The sequence below is a fragment of the Rhinoraja longicauda genome, chromosome 38 (assembly GCF_053455715.1).
Source record: "Rhinoraja longicauda isolate Sanriku21f chromosome 38, sRhiLon1.1, whole genome shotgun sequence".
Classification (NCBI taxonomy): Eukaryota; Metazoa; Chordata; class Chondrichthyes; order Rajiformes; family Arhynchobatidae; genus Rhinoraja; species Rhinoraja longicauda.
In genome coordinates this window covers 1715009-1731048 of record NC_135990.1, presented here as the reverse complement: position 1 = coordinate 1731048, position 16040 = coordinate 1715009, and the positions used below count along the sequence as shown (strand labels likewise).

The 16040-nt window shown below is 48.6% G+C and overlaps 1 long non-coding RNA gene across 3 annotated transcripts in view; it reads right to left on the bottom strand.

The window, feature by feature from the left end:
• LOC144610949 (uncharacterized) overlaps positions 1–16040 on the bottom strand; it is a 218034-nt gene that overhangs the window by 83857 nt on the left and 118137 nt on the right. The window contains exon 2 of one of the 3 annotated variants that reach the window (XR_013549462.1): positions 6779–6830. The exons of the other annotated variants lie outside the window; for them this stretch is intronic. This is a non-coding gene — a long non-coding RNA (uncharacterized LOC144610949). The remainder of the gene's footprint in view (positions 1–6778; positions 6831–16040) is intronic. 3 annotated transcript variants of the gene reach the window in all.

Here is a 16040-nt window from a genome sequence, read left to right as displayed (position 1 = left end):
ATCGGTTGTGCAGTCCCCTGGGACATCGTTAACACAACACACACCCTGGACAGTGGACTGCCTCGGTCACCCCAGCAGGTAACTTCCTCGGTCACCCCAGCAGGTAACTGCCTCTGTCACCCCAGCAGGTAACTACAGGCCAGTGAGCCCAACATCAGTGCAGGGGATTGTTAGAGGAACTCCACAGGGAGAGCGTTATGTACATTGGGAAAAGCAGAGGACCACCAGGTAGCTTCAACCTGCCTTTGGCCAAATCCATTTTTGTCTCATCCATTTGACACTGTTTTTTTGAGGAAATAACTAAGAACTATTTTCAGTCAGAGAGTTGTGAATCTGTGGAATTCTCTGACTCAGAAGGCAGTGGAGGCCAATTCTCTGAATGCTTTTAAGAGAGAGTTAGATAGAGCTCTTAAGGATAGCAGAGTCAGGGGGTATGGGGAGAAGGCAGGAACGGGGTACTGATTGAGAATGATCAGCCATGATCACATTGAATGGTGGTGCTGGCACAAAGGGCTGAATGGCCTCCTCCTGCACCTATTGTCTATTGACTATAAAAATATTGTTGAGGGCAGATTGGTAGATATCATCTACATGGAGAAAAACACATCTGAAGAAGGGTCCCGACCCAAAATGCCGTTTGACCACTCCCTCCACAGATGCTGAGTTCCTACACCACTTTGTGTTTTGCTCAAGAATCCAGATCTGCAGTTTCTTGTATCTCCATTGTCTACGTGAACTTTAGTGAGGATTTGACCAGGTCCCACATGGTAGGCTGATCATAAGTGATAGGAGCAGAATTAGGCCATTCGGCCCATCAAGTCTACTCCACCATTCAATCATGGCTGATCTATCTCTCCCTCCCAACCCCATTCTCCTGAACAGAGGGACTTTAGTCCAAGTCCATAGTTCCCTGAAAGTGGCAACACAGGTGGATCGGGGGGTGAGGAAGAGGCTGGCATCTACCTTCACAGAGCAGGGCATAGAATATAAAAGTTGGGATGTTACGTTGCAACTTTGTAAAACACTGGTTAGACCTCACTTGGAGCTTGTACGCAGGTCTGGTCACCACACGATGTGCAGGAATGAACTGCAGATGTTGGTTTAAACCGAAGATAGACACAAAAAGATGGAGTAACAGCATCTCTGGAGAGAAGGAATGGGTCGAGGCCCTTCTTCAGACTGAGAGTCAGGGGAGGGGAAGATACAGAGATAAGGAAGTGTGAGAACGAGACATCAAAGGGGGTGAAGTTCAAGGAAAATGTGGAATAGATCATTGTTAGCTAGGAGAAGGTAACAAGGAATCAAACAGAGATAAAATGTAGTCAGTGGGAGAATCAGACTGGCCGGAGAACTGGGAAGGGGGAGGGATGGAGAGAGAGGGAAAGCAAGGGTTACTTGAAGTTAGAGAAGTCAATGTTGATACCGCTGGGGTGTAAGCTCCCCAAGCTAAATGTCAGGTGCTGTTCCTCCAATTTGCACTGGGCCTCACTCTGACAATGGAGGAGGCCCAGGACAGAAAGGTCATGTGATGTGATGTGTTGGAGAGGGTGCAGAGAAGATTCACCAGGACATGCCTGGATTAGAGGACTTCAGTGATGGACATATATACAGAATTATCAGCGGCATAGATGCAGTAGGTTGTCAGAATCCTTCTCCCATGGCAGGGGTATCAAAAACATGAGGACATAGCTTTAAGATGAGAGGAAGTTTAAGGGATTTGAGGATGGTATCTCAGTTCTAACTCTCCAGGGCCCTGTTATTTACTGTACAAGTCCTGCCCATGGTTATCTCACCAAAATGCAACACCACGCTTGTCTGAACTAAATTCCATCTGCCAATCCCTGGCCAACTTCCCCAGATGACCTGATCTCGTTGCAACGTTTCTACATAGTTCACCACTCCACCAATGTCATCGTAAACTTACGAACCATGTCAACAATACTCTCATCTAAATCGTTAATTTTGTACAGATGACAAACAACAGTGGACCCAGCACTGATCCCTGCCCATACCACCGGCCACTGGCCTCCAATCTGAATAACAACCCTCCACCCCCAACTCCTGCCCCCATAAAGCCTTCTTTGGACCCGGCATTAATACAAGGCTCCATCCTCTCTGTCCCCCAGTACCCTGTCCCCCAGTACCCTGCCCCCCAGTACCCTGTCCCTCAGTACTCTCCCCTCAGTACCTCCCCCTCAGTACCTCCCCCTCAGTATTTACCCCTCAGTACCCTGTCCCCCAGTACCCTGTCCCCCAGTACCTCACCCTTCAGTACCTCTCCCTCAGTATTTACCCCTCAGTACTGCAGGCACGAATTTGATCATGACTCATGATTCACGCTATATTAAAACATTGGCTCAGCTCACAGAGTGAGAATTGATTCGTTGAAAGCACTTCCACCCGAGCTTTGTTAAGAGAATGCGTGATTGATTGGTGAGGTAGGTGGTGTGGCCCTGCCAACAGCCTGCACTCTCACGTCTAGCTCTGTGTCCACAGAAAACAGCCACGAACCCCAGGTTTGATCAATAGCCGTCATTCGTCACTCACCAGGAAAGAAAAACCAACTCTGCAGAACATCATTAGGGAAAAGAAACACTCATTGATGTTTCTGCTGGGATCGCAGGCGCGTGTAATCTGGATCCAACCTATCGCCCAGTGAGCAGTCCAAGAGCACTGTGCCACTCCCTCTGGCCCAGAGCACCTGGACCTGCACTGGCTGCCCATTCTCCAGCCACCTCCCCCTCTCTCTGGCCCATCTCCATTGCCCTTACCACAACTGGACCGTACAAAGTAATGATTTGATGCAAAGCCCAACGTCCACAGGACAGAAGTGTTGGAAGCTGTCTTGGTTTACGATCATCATGTGCAGTGAGATACAGTGACAAGCTTTGTTACCATGCTACCCTGTCACGTCAAATCATGCACGTGTACAAACAAGCCTGTCAGATCAGAGAAACCAAGACACAACAAATTCCTCAACCACTTCAGTGGCAGAGCCTCTGAGGAGCCAGGAACTGTGTGTGTCTGTTTAATATAAGAAAATAACTGCAGATGCTGGTACAAATCGAAGGTATTTATTCACAAAGTGTTGGAGTAACTCAGCAGGTCGGGCAGCATCTCAGGAGAGAAGGAATGGGTGACGTTTCGGGTCGAGAGACGTCGAGAGGGTCTAGGCCCGAAACGTCACCCATTCCTTCTCTCCTGAGATGCTGCCCGACCTGCTGAGTTACTCCAGCACTTTGTGTCTGTTTAATGATGCCTGACTCGATCCCAGCATCCAATATCTACATTGCAACAGTGTGGATATGCCGTATACTTCCCCACCCGGACCCTGAAGCCACCCATGGTACTGGGAAGAAAGGCTGCCCCACATGACCAAGGTCAGAGCTACTATGTTGAAAGGCTGGAGCGATTGGGCTTGTATACACTGGAATTTAGAAGGATGAGGGGGGGATCTTATTGAAACATATAAGATAATTAGGGGATTGGACACAGTAGAGGCAGGAAACATGTTCCCAATGTTGGGGGAGTCCAGAACAAGGGGCCACAGTTTAAGAATAAGGGGTAGGCCATTTAGAACGGAGATGAGGAAGATCTTTTTCAGTCAGAGAGTGGTGAAGGTGTGGAATTCTCTGCCTCAGAAGGCAGTGGAGGCCAGTTCGTTGGATGCTTTCAAGAGAGAGCTGGATAGAGCTCTTAAGGATAGCGGAGTGAGGGGGTATGGGGAGAAGGCAGGAACGGGGTACTGATTGAGAGTGATCAGCCATGATCGCATTGAATGGCGGTGCTGGCTCGTAGGGCTGAATGGCCTACTCCTGCACCTATTGTCTATTGTCTATTGTCTATCCCAGCAGGTGAAGGAACACACAAAATGCTGGAGTGACTCAGTGGGACAGGCAGCATCTCGGGAGAGAAGGAATGGGTGACGTTTCGGGTCGAGACCCTTCTTCAGATTGTTCCTTCAAGTGAAGGAACAACCTGAGGGGCAACCTTTTCCACACAGCGAGTGTTGGGTGTATGGAACAAGCTGCCAGACCAGGTAGTTAGTTGCAGCCGGTACTAGAACAACATTTAAAAGACATTTTGGACAGGTACATGGATAGAAAGGGTTTAGAAGGATAAGGGCCAATCGCGGGCAGGTGGGCCTAGTGCAGATGGTGCATCATGGTCAGCATGGACACGATGGGCTGAAAGGCCCGTTTCTGTTCCGCATGGTTCTATAACTTAGACTTCCAATGCCCTGCGTTTATGTAACATGCACAGTTATGCCAGACACACACCCAGTAAACAAATCAAGTTTCCCTCAGTTCCGACCAGTTGTAGTAATAGGATATAGAACAGGTCTATTTTATAAATGTAGCAAGGAACTGCAGATGCTGGTTTAAACCGAAGATAGACACAAAATGCTGGAATAACTCAGTGGGACAGGCAGAGAGAAGGAATGGGTGACGTTTCGGGTCGAGATCCTTCTTCAGACTGACCCGAAACGTCACCCATTCCTTCTCTCCAGAGATGCTGCCTGACCCGCTGAGTTACTCCAACTTTTTGTGTCTATCTTAGGTCTATTTTATAAACTTGCTTACAGTTGCTTTTAATTGGTATGACTGTGTGGCAAAACAAATTCCTCATATGATGCAAAACACACTTGTCTAATAAAGTATGAGTAGGAGTATGAGTTTCATATTTGCTCAGAGCAGGCTGCCTGCAAGCAATTTCTTTGCACCCATCATGACCTCAGTCTCAGCCATTTTAGTTCCAGTTTGAAGCGTTGCATCCCAACAATGCCTCTGGAAGTTTAGACTTCTGCGTTCAGACATCCAACATCTTTTTGGATGTTCATTTACTCGTTGAACTAAACAGGTTACATTGGCTCTGGGAGATGGTGCCGTGGGGCTGCCATAGGGACGATGCTGGTCCCAGCTGTCTACAGTCTAGGTCAATGATCTGGAGAAGGCAACCAAGTGGAATATATCCCATCCTGCTGGTGATATACAGCCGGGCAGGAATGTGGAGGCTCAGATACTGAGTGCCCTTTGCACAGTGATTGCAAGATGTCAGGGGGATTGAGGAAGATGTGCTTGATGTAGGCAAGTGGCTCTGAGGTAGAAGTTCAGACCTGATCTTACTGAGTGGTGGATCAGCCAAGAGGGTCAAATGCTAGAAACAAGGAACTGCAGGGACTGGTTTTGAAAGAAAAGATACAGAGTGCTGGAGTAACTCAACGGGTCAGGCAGCATCTCCGGAGAACTTTGATAGGTAAGGTTTTGAGAAGGGACCCTTCAGACCGGTCTGAAGAAGGGTTCTGACCCAAATCATCACCTATCCATGTTCTCCACAGATGCTGCCTGACCCGCTGAGTTACTCCAGCACTCTGTGAAACATCACCTATCCCTGTTCTTCACAGATGCTGCCTGACCCGCTGAGTTACTCCAGCACTTTGTGTCTCTATGAGGGACAAATGGTGTACTGTGTCACATAGACTAAAGCACAGTGGAACTATGATTTGCGTGTTTTTCAAGCTAATCTTACCACATGCAAGTTCATCAGGTAGTGATGTAGAGGGGAGAATAAACAGTGCAGAATATAGTGTTACAGGTGCCCACACCAGGCAACATCTGGCGCCCACACCACGCAACATCTGGCGCCCACACCAAGCAACATCTGGCACCCACACCAGGCAACATCTGGGGCCCACACCAAGCAACATCTGGTTCCCACACCAGGCAACATTTGGCACCCACACCACGCAACATCTGGTGCCCACACCACGCAACATCTGGTGCCCACACCAAGCAACATCTGGCACCCACACCAAGCAACATCTGGCGCCCACACCAAGCATCTGCAGTTCCTTCCTACACACCAATAGCTTCACCTCCAACGTCCTGACTCCTCACGTCTTCTGTTTCAATACTGTCTGAAAGTGTGGCTATCACTCCATCTCATGCATTGCCCGGTCTAGGAGGAGACAACACTACCTACTTCCATTCACTGAGAATCTCCCTGAAGGGTCTCGACCCAAAACATCACCCATTCCTTCTCTCCAGAGATGCTGCCTGACCTGCTGAGTTACTCCAGCATTTTGTGTCTATCTCCTCAATCCTCATCTCTGCTCACACAGTGTTTAATCCAATTTCATTATCTATCTCATAACCCCCTGCACCTTAATCTTCTCCCATTAGCTCACGAGCATTATCTGAACACAACCTCCTCTTCAGAGAACTCATTCAAATTTGTCAAAAACTATTTTCATTTCTGGAATCAAACGTTGCCAGTCTAATTACTTTCTCTTCGTCTTCTTTCATCTTTAATTAAGGATTGTAGAGATGATACATTGCAATTACCCAGGTTGTGCTCTCTTCCTGTATAAGAATAGGTTCCACTTTGGAAACTCTCCAGCCTCCTACAACCGGTATAAACAAGCCCTGTGCTTCTCCCATCTCATGACCAGCCAGCCATATGTTTTACAAATACAATCAAACAACCTTTCAAGTGTTTTTTGATTTTTCTTGAAATAAAGAGATGAGAGGATTTCTTCCTCAAGAAAGTCCCAGAGAAGACTATGTGAAGTGAATGATTAAAGTACCACAATTAGGTTCTCGGTAAAAGCATACAGGAATAGTGTCAGTATATAAGTATTAATAATTTAAGTGTCATTACTTTCATTCTGTGTATTTATGCATTTACCAAATGTATACAAATTCACAGTTTCAAAGTAATCTCTTTTAAAAAGGTGACTGAACACAAAACACAAGCTGGCATATTAAGGATCACCAACCTTGAAAAATATGACACAGCGTGCTGGAGTAACTCAGTGGGTCAGGCAGCATCTGTGGAGAACATGGATAGGTGACGTTACACAGAGTGCTGGAGTAACTCAGCGGGTCAGGCAGCATCTGTGGAGAACATGGATAGGTGACGTTACACAGAGTGCTGGAGTAACTCAGCGGGTCAGGCAGCATCTGTGGAGAACATGGATAGGTGACGTTACACAGAGTGCTGGAGTAACTCAGCGGGTCAGGCAGCATCTGTGGAGAACATGGATAGGTGACGTTTCACAAAGTGCTGGAGTAACTCAGCGGGTCAGGCAGCATCTCTGGAGAACATGGATAGGTGACGTTACGCTTTTGGACCTTTCTTTAGTCCAACTCAAAATGTCACCCATGTTCTCCACAGATGCTGCCTGACCCGCTGAGTTACTCCAGCACTTTGTGTCTTATTTTCTAAGCCAACTTCCGCAGTTCCTTGTGTCTACCTTGGAAAGTGCGACCATTTCTACAGTGTGGGATCAGACAGAGACACACAGCTTAATGCGATGAGATGACACCATGCTGCTTTCTCATTACATGGCATTGTAGTGCAGAACACGGAGAGATTCAAAGCAGATAGAGAGACCTGGGGCACAATTCCAGTCTCCATATACCAACCAGGAGTTGAAGACAGCAGAGAAAATGAAGAGATGGTGAGCAAGGTTGGGACCAGCACTGACAGTGGCAGGGTGCACGTACAAGGTTGGGACCAGCACTGACAGTGGCAGGGTACACGTACACACCTTTCATGAGTATCTCAGGAGGGAGGTACATGTGAAGTGTTGGTACACCTGGAGCACAGCCCAGACTGAGTGAGAAGTGTAGATTTAGATTTAGAGATACGGCGCAGAAACAGGCCCTTCAGCCCACCGGGTCCGTGCCGCCCAGCGATCCCCGCACACTAACACTATCCTACAACCACTAGGGACAATTTTTACATTTGCCCAGCTTAACCTACATACCTGTACGTCTTTGGAGTGTGGGGGGAAACCAAAGATCTCGGAGAAAACCCACGCAGGTCACGGGGAGAACGTACAAACTCCGTACAGACGGCGCCCGTAGTCAGGATCGAACCTGAGTCTCCGGCGCTGCATTCGCTGTAAGGCAACAACTCTACCGCTGCGCCACCGTGCCGCCCTGATATCCTTCCTCTGCTGTCAGTCTGACCACCCCTCCCCCCAATCAGGTCCCAACCTGAATCATCACCTAGCCATGTTCTCCAGAGATGCTGCCTGACCCACTGAGTTACTCCAGCACTCTGTGTCTTTTCTTCCTCCACTAATGGAGGTTAGTGAATGGATATTTATTCACAAAATGCTGGAGTAACTCAGCAGGTCAGGCAGCATCTTGGGAGAGAAGGAATGGGTGACGTTTCGGGTCGAGACCCTTCTTCAGAATGGATAGGTCAGCCATTTCTTCTCTCCAGAGATGCTGCCTGTCCCGCTGAGTTACTCCAACTTTCTGTGTCTATCTTTGGTCAAACCAGCATCTGCAATGGGCCGGAGGGAGGGAGGGAGGGAGGGAGGGAGGGAGGGAGGGAGGGAGGGAGGGAGGGAGGGCCCAGAGGACAATGTTCTGCCAGGCTGAGGGACAGAGAACCGAGGAGATGTCGATCCCTGCACCAGGACCGCAGGAGGATGAGGTCCATGATTACAGTCAACAACACAATCTCTACAACTAAATGAAAAGGACTTTCTAATAAACTGCTTAATCAGGAATACACACATTATGGTAATTTAATGTAAATCATTTTGATAACATTGTGATCGTTTTAATCTGATCTAAATGGATTACAGAGATGCCTGGGTCTTGCAGCAATCAATAATTCTGACCAGTGTTTAATCTGATATCACTGATCTGTCTGCTCTCTGGATTAAAGAGGCTTGTTCTGGGCCAGTGGAATCAGGGAGTTTATTGTGAAGCTTATTATGGGGGAACACACGGCTGCATGAAAGCTGGACACCAAACATTACACTAATGACTGCAATCAGAGGGACAGCAACTCATTGCTTCAATTAGCGTCCCCTGTGTGGCGCTTGGTAACTGCACTCTAGCCACTCTCGTGCTCCCAGGCCAGGGACAGATGTGGCGATGAAGAGACCATGTTCCATATGGATCTGGAGTGTGAGAGGCTGCAGCTCCTGTTCGACTATCTGAAGGGGTTGCTCCTCCAGTTTTGGTTATATTTTAGCCCCACGCTCCTGATCTATGGGCTCCTGGTACAGAGGGGGGAGTGTCGGGAGGGAGGGGGAGGGAGGGAGAGGAGGAGGGGGTCTTCCTGTCGGTCTGTTCCTGGGCCTGGCCAAGATGGCCATTCGCAGGTCCAGGCAGTGGGCAGTCTAGGGTTCTGCCCGGGTCGACTGCCTGCCCCTGTTCCGGGCCCACGTCCGTGCTCGCGTGTCCCTGGAGAGGGATCACGCGGTGCTCACGGGGACTTTAGAGGCCTTCCGTGAACGCAGGTCGTCACGGGGGGGTCGAGTGTACTGTACATAAAGTTGACAATATATTAATCTGATAACTGTTTGATTGTAAACTGCCAATGGCAGTCTTGATTTTGATACTACTTTGGATTTAGTTTAGAGATACAGCACGATAACAGGCCCTTCGGCCCACCGGGTCCGTGCCGCCCAGCGATCCCCGCACATTAACACTATCCTACACACACTAGGGACAATTTTTACGTCACCCATTCCTTCTCTCCCGAGATGCTGCCTGACCTGCTGAGTTACTCCAGCATTTACTACACCAAGAACCTTGGGGCAAAGACTATTCCCAACGCATTGTAACTGTACGTCTTTAGTTTTTTAGTTTTAGATGTACAGGCCCTTCGGCCCACCGAGTCCGTACCAACCAGCGACCCCCGCACACTAACACTATCCTACACACACTAGGGACAATTTACATTTATACCAAGCCAATTAACCTAGAAACCTGCACGTCTTTGGAGTGTGGGATGAAACCGAAGATCTCAGAGAAAACCCACACAGGTCACGGGGAGAACGTACAAACTCTGTACAGACAGCACCCGTAGTCAGGGTCGAACCCGGGTCTCTGGCGCTGTAAGGCAGCAACTCTACCGCTGCGCCACCATGTTTGTTTGAATAACAGCTCTTTGTATTTTAAAACGGGGACAGCAGACGTAGAATAAGCTTGAAGTTCCTGGAACTTGCTGCCAGGGATGGTGATGGAGGCAGGTATCATGAGAAGCATTTTAAGAGGCATTTCAATAAGCACATGCAGGGCAATGATACAATACGATAGAACTCTATTCATCCCAGGAGGGAAACTGATCTGCCAACAGTCATAAAAACACAAAAGACATGAAATTAAATTGACGAGTGGAAAGGATTGGGGAGATGAGTTTAATTTGGTATCACGGTCGGCACAGACATTGCGGGCCGAAGGGCCTGTTCCTGCATTGAACTGTGCAACCCTCTAACGCTCCATTAAACTATCTAATCAACTCCCCCAGGGCAGGGAGAATACAAGGACGTCTTGTATGTGGAGCAAATCTACAAACTCGTTTCAGTTCCACTCAAGAAACACCCATTCTCCTGACCCACTCTCTCTCACTCACACACACAGTTTAATAATAGGCTGCATTCTGAACAGAAAGGCTGGTGTTATACAATGTGATGCTCCACAACCAGAAAGGCCACAATAAAGTGACCAACATCCATCAGCCAGTGGTATGAATATAGATTTCTCCCACTGCAGGTAGCCCCAGCATTCCCTCTCTCTCTATCCCTCCCCCACCCAAGTCTCACCAGCTTCTCGTTTTCATCCAACAAACATCTAACAATGGCCGGTTTCCTTTATCATCGTTACCTTTTTGCGTACCTTTCATTCATTGTTCTTTAATGCTCCATATCACCGTCTATATCTTTCGTTTCCCTTATCCCTCACCAGTCTGAAGAAGGGTCTCGACCCGAGACGTCACCCATTCCTTCTCTCCAGAGATGCTGCCTGTCCTGCTGAGTTACTCCAGCATTTTGTGTCTTATCTCTGGGTATTTCGTTTAGTTGAGAGATACTGCCTGGAAAACAAGCCCTTCGGCCCACCGAGTCCGTGCCGACCAACAAATACCCGCTACACAGGTTTTATCCTACACTCGAGTAACAATTTATAGAAGCCGATTAATCTACAAGCCCGCACATCCACTCCCCACACCCGTGCTCACGGTCACAGCCACGGGCCAAATGAACCATGACCTCATGGTTGGCAATAGACAATAGGTGCAGGAGTAGGCCATTCGGCCCTTCGAGCCAGCACCGCCATTCAATGTGATCATGGCTGATCATTCTCAATCGGTACCCCGTTCCTGCCTTCTCCCCATACCCCCTGACTCTGCTATCCTTAAGAGCTCTATCTAGCTCTCTCTTGAATGTATTCAGAGAATTGGCCTCCACTGCCCTCTGAGGCAGAGAATTCCACAGATTCACAACTCTCTGTTCTAAATGGTTGGCATGGGCAAGTTGGGCCAAATGGCCTGAGGTCATACAGTGTGGAAACCGGCCATTCAGCCCACCTTTTCCATGCCAACGATAGAGTCATCGATTCGAACAGCCCAACTTGCCAACCTGCATGCCCCATCTACACTCGTCCCACTTGGCCCACAACCCTCTAAACCTATCATATTCATAACAAAATCAGTATACGGGCTCACCCCATTTGCCCCAGATCCCTCTACACTCATCACATTGAGATATCTGTCCAAATGTCTCTTAGAAGGCATAATGTATCCATTCCCCTAGCTTCCCTTGCACCTCATTACAGATACGGACAATCCTCTGAGTGAAAAAAAAAATTGGTCACCCTCCAATCTTCTGGCAACTCACCCACGTTTAATGATGAATCTTATATCCCAGTTAGGGCACCCACATAGCTTGGAATGACAATTTATTTCATTTCTTGATGCTAAGCATAAATCCAGGTAGCCCCTATCCAAAAGCACTGTTAATGTACCTTGAAGGAATAAGTGGGAGAATGGGACAAACATTGGACCACAGTGAAATCTCCTCAAGGTATGCCTACTTTGAAGAAATTATCCTCCTCTTGTCGACAAGTGTTCTGCAACACCCTCTCAATGTCTCCCTCTCCCCTGACTCTGAGTCCGAAGAAGGGTCTCGACCCAAAACGTCACCCATTCTTTCTCTCCAGAGATGCTGCCTGTCCCGCTGAGTTACTCCAGCATTTTGGGTCTATCTTCGGTGTAAACCAGCACCTGCAGTTCCTTCCTACACACTCCACGGGTGTTGAGACTGAAGCCATCACACTGGACTGCACAGATCAATGATCCCACTAAGCCTTCATCCATTGACCTCAGGGATTGAAGAGGTCCACCCTTCACCCACTGCAAGGGCAAGACAGCTTTGCTCCCAGTCACCAGTCTAATGAAGGGAGGTGAGAAGAAATGCCAGGAAACCACGCACTTGACATGAAGAGCTGCCTGAACATAATCTAGAAAGTTTGAAGAAGGGTCTCGACCCGAAACGTCACCCATTCCTTCTCTCCAGAGATGCTGCCTGACCCGCTGAGTTACTCCAGCATTTTGTGTCTACCTTCAATTTGAACCAGCATCTGCAGTTATTTTCCTACCTATAATCTAGAAAGAACTCTGCATAATCCCACATTTCTCTCGTCATGTCCGAATGTATCTGACAAACCATTTGGCACAGTCATATTACAAGTCAGTAAATGTGAGGGGCAATTTGGAGCCAGTGAATCGTGAAATAACAAATGAGATGAATAATGTCCTCGGTTTTGGTGACATTGGTTGAGTGAGGAGAAGGGACAAGTCTCGGTGAAGGGCACCTCGTTACAGATTGTGGCACTCCCTCCCAGCTCTGCCCCCTCACCGGTGGGCTTTAGAACCACAGCTGGCGACTTGGCTACAATCATGAGTTACTACCCTGTCAGAGCAAATTAACAGGCCGTGCGTGAGTGGCTTTAGAGAGCTGCAAAGCATTGCAATTTAATATTCATCGTTGTGTAAGATGTTGGTGTAAAATAGACACACAAACCTGGAGCAACTCAGCGGGACAGGCAGCATCTCTGGATAGAAGGAATGGGTGAGGTTTCGGATTGAGACCCTTCTTCAGATTGAGAGATATTGATTGTTGTTCTATATACCTATATGTGTGCTAGGTAAAACTAGACCTAACTAGATAGATGCAAGACAATGTTATAAATTCAGTAATGCAGGCAGTGTTTAAATGTGCTGCCAACTTCACATTTTCCAGTTCATTGATAATTCTTCTTGGATACGAGCAGAGAGATTCTTGTAAGCACTGAGATGACCAGGGCATCCCTCCACTCTACTGGGTCAGTCCAGACAGATGGTTATGGGCACGTCCCAGTTAGTAATTCATCGGCAGTGTTTGGCTCCTTCAATGCTGAGGTGCGGTACACGGTGCTCAGAGCTGGGGAGGTGGTTGAGGCAGGTGCAATGACACCATTCAAGAGACAATTGGACAGGTACATTGGACATTGGACAGCAAAGGTTTATGGGGAAGTGGGCCAAACACTGGCAGATGGGACCAGCTGAGATGGGGCAGCTTGGTCAGCATGGACAACATGGTCTGTTTTCCTGCCCTATGACGATTATAATCGTCACGTGTACCAAGATACAGTGAGGACCTGTTTGGGCGCTACTAAAGATACTAGAGGAACAAGATGGACCACTCCGTTGAAATCGCCTATAGTGAAGTGTCGTACGCAAAGGAGCGTAACGTCCGCCATTTTAGTAAGCAAAACTCGCCGCTCGCTCTGCCTCCGCCATTTTAGTAAGCAAACCCCCCCGTTCACTCTGCCTGTCGTAGTGTAATCAGTGTTTTGGGGGAACAGTATGTGTGATGGTGACATTAAAATGCAGAATATATCTCATCTATCAACTCACAGATTTTTGTTATTTTTCTTTTTAAATGTCTCTGCAAGTTTCTGCCGACTAAAATGGCGCTCTTGACACACTACGGCGTTCAGGGTCGAGTGGTCTATCTTCCTCCTCTAGTATCTTTGGGCGCTGCCCAGTCAAATCATAGCATACATGAGTACAATCAGGCCACACACAAGTACAACTAGTTGTCAAAGAGAAAAATACCACAGTGCACAATAAAGCATTATAGTGTTACAGTTAGAGAGAGAAAATACCATGTCCTCAATGAGGTAGATTGGAAGATCCGGACTATGCCCTATCTTACGGGAGGGCCTATCACTAGTCTGATAACATGTTAAAGTCCGAAGAAGGGTCTCAACCCGAAACGTCACCCATTCCTTCTCTCCAGAGATGCTGCCTGTCCCACTTAGTTACTCCAGCATTTTGTGTCTACCTTCTAACATGTTAAACCAAGACTGCCTACTAATCTATCGGGTTGGTATTCTGATCAGATCAAAATGGCTCAGACTATTCTAAATCTAAAAAAAAATCAAAGTATTGACACGTACATTGTCTGCAGGAAGAGGCTGTTCAGCCCAACTAGAGTTGCATATTTTGTTCACAGTTTGAGCTGGGAACATACAAGCTAAACGACCATCTGATGAAGCAACCTTGCTTCCTGGTGTAGGCTGCCACCCAGTGCCCTGACTGAAGAGGAAGCACCAGGCCGGCTGTTTCATGCACTGAGGGAGGAGAGACGTAGCAAGATATTCCCACAGATTCATGGGAGAGGACTCTGATTTAACAGAAACCATGGCAGAGGTCATGACAACAAACAGCAGGAGGATGGTGTTCATCAGAACAAGATGGCTCATCAAACTAACCACCCACAGATCCACCCGATCGATCACTAACTCATCAAACTAACCACCCACAGATCCACCCGATCGATCACTAACTCATCAAACTAACCACCCACAGATCCACCCGATCGATCACTAACTCATCAAACTAATCACCCACAGATCCACCCGATCGATCACTAACTCATCAAACTAACCTCCCACAGATCCACCCGATCGATCACTAACTCATCAAACTAACCTCCCACAGATCCACCCGATCGATCACTAACTCATCAAACTAACCAGCCACAGACCCACCCGATCGATCACTAACTCATCAAACTAACCAGCCACAGACCCACCCGATCACACATCGCCTTGCACACTGAATCACCTTCACAATCTATGTCAGGGAGAAATCTATGCATTGCGGGTGTCAGGGGTTATGGGGAGAAGGCAGGAGAACGGGGTTAAGAGGGAAAGGTAAATCAGCCATGTTTGAATGGCGGTAGACTTGATGGGCCGAATGGAAACATGGGAAATAGGTACAGGAGGAGGCCATTCGAGCCAGCACCACCATTCAATATGATCATGGCTGATCATCTAAAATCAGTACCCCGTTCCTGCTTTCTCCCCATATCCCTTGATTCAGTTAGCCCTAAGAGCTACATCCAACTCTCTCTTGAAACCATCCAGTGAATTGGCCCCCACTAGCCTCCTGTGGCGGAGAATTCCACAGATTCACAACTCTCTGGGTGAAAACGTTTTTCCTCATCTCTGTCCTAAATGGCCTCCTCCTGCAACTATTTTCTATGTTTCTAAATGGCCCAATTCCACTCCTATTACTTATGACCTTAACCGCCAAGTGCCCACTGTATCAACGAGACCAACCCACACACCAGTGGTGACGCAAGGAACTGCAGGTGCTGGAATCTTGAGCAGAACACAAAGTGCTGGAGGACTCAACGGGTCAGGCATCGTCTGAGGTGGCAATGGATGGACAATGTTTCAGGTCGGGACCGTCCTACAGACTGATGTGTAGCAGGGGGGGCGGTGGGGGGGTGGTGGGGAGGGGAGGTTAGAGAGGGGGGGGGTTAGAGAGGGGGGGGGTGAGAGAGGGGGGGGTGAGAGAGGGGGGGGTGAGAGAGGGGGGGGGTGAGAGAGGGGGGGGGTGAGAGAGGGGGGATGAGAGAGGGGGGGTGAGAGAGGGGGGGTGAGAGAGGGGGGGTGAGAGAGGGGGGGTGAGAGAGGGGGAAGGGGAGAGGAGAGGGGAAGGGGAGAGGAGGGGTTGAGGAGAGGGGGGAGGGGGTGAGGAGAGGTGGAAGGGAGGGTGTGAGGAAGGGGGGGAGGGGTGTGAGGGAGAGGGCGGAGGGGTGTGAGGAGAGGGGGGTAGGAGAGGGGGAGGGGGTGTTGAGGATGAGGGGGGTAGGGAGGTGTGAGGGAGAGGGGGTTGGAGAGTTGGGAGAGTGGGTGAGGAGAGGGGGTGGGGAAGGTGGGAGGGAGAGGGGGAGG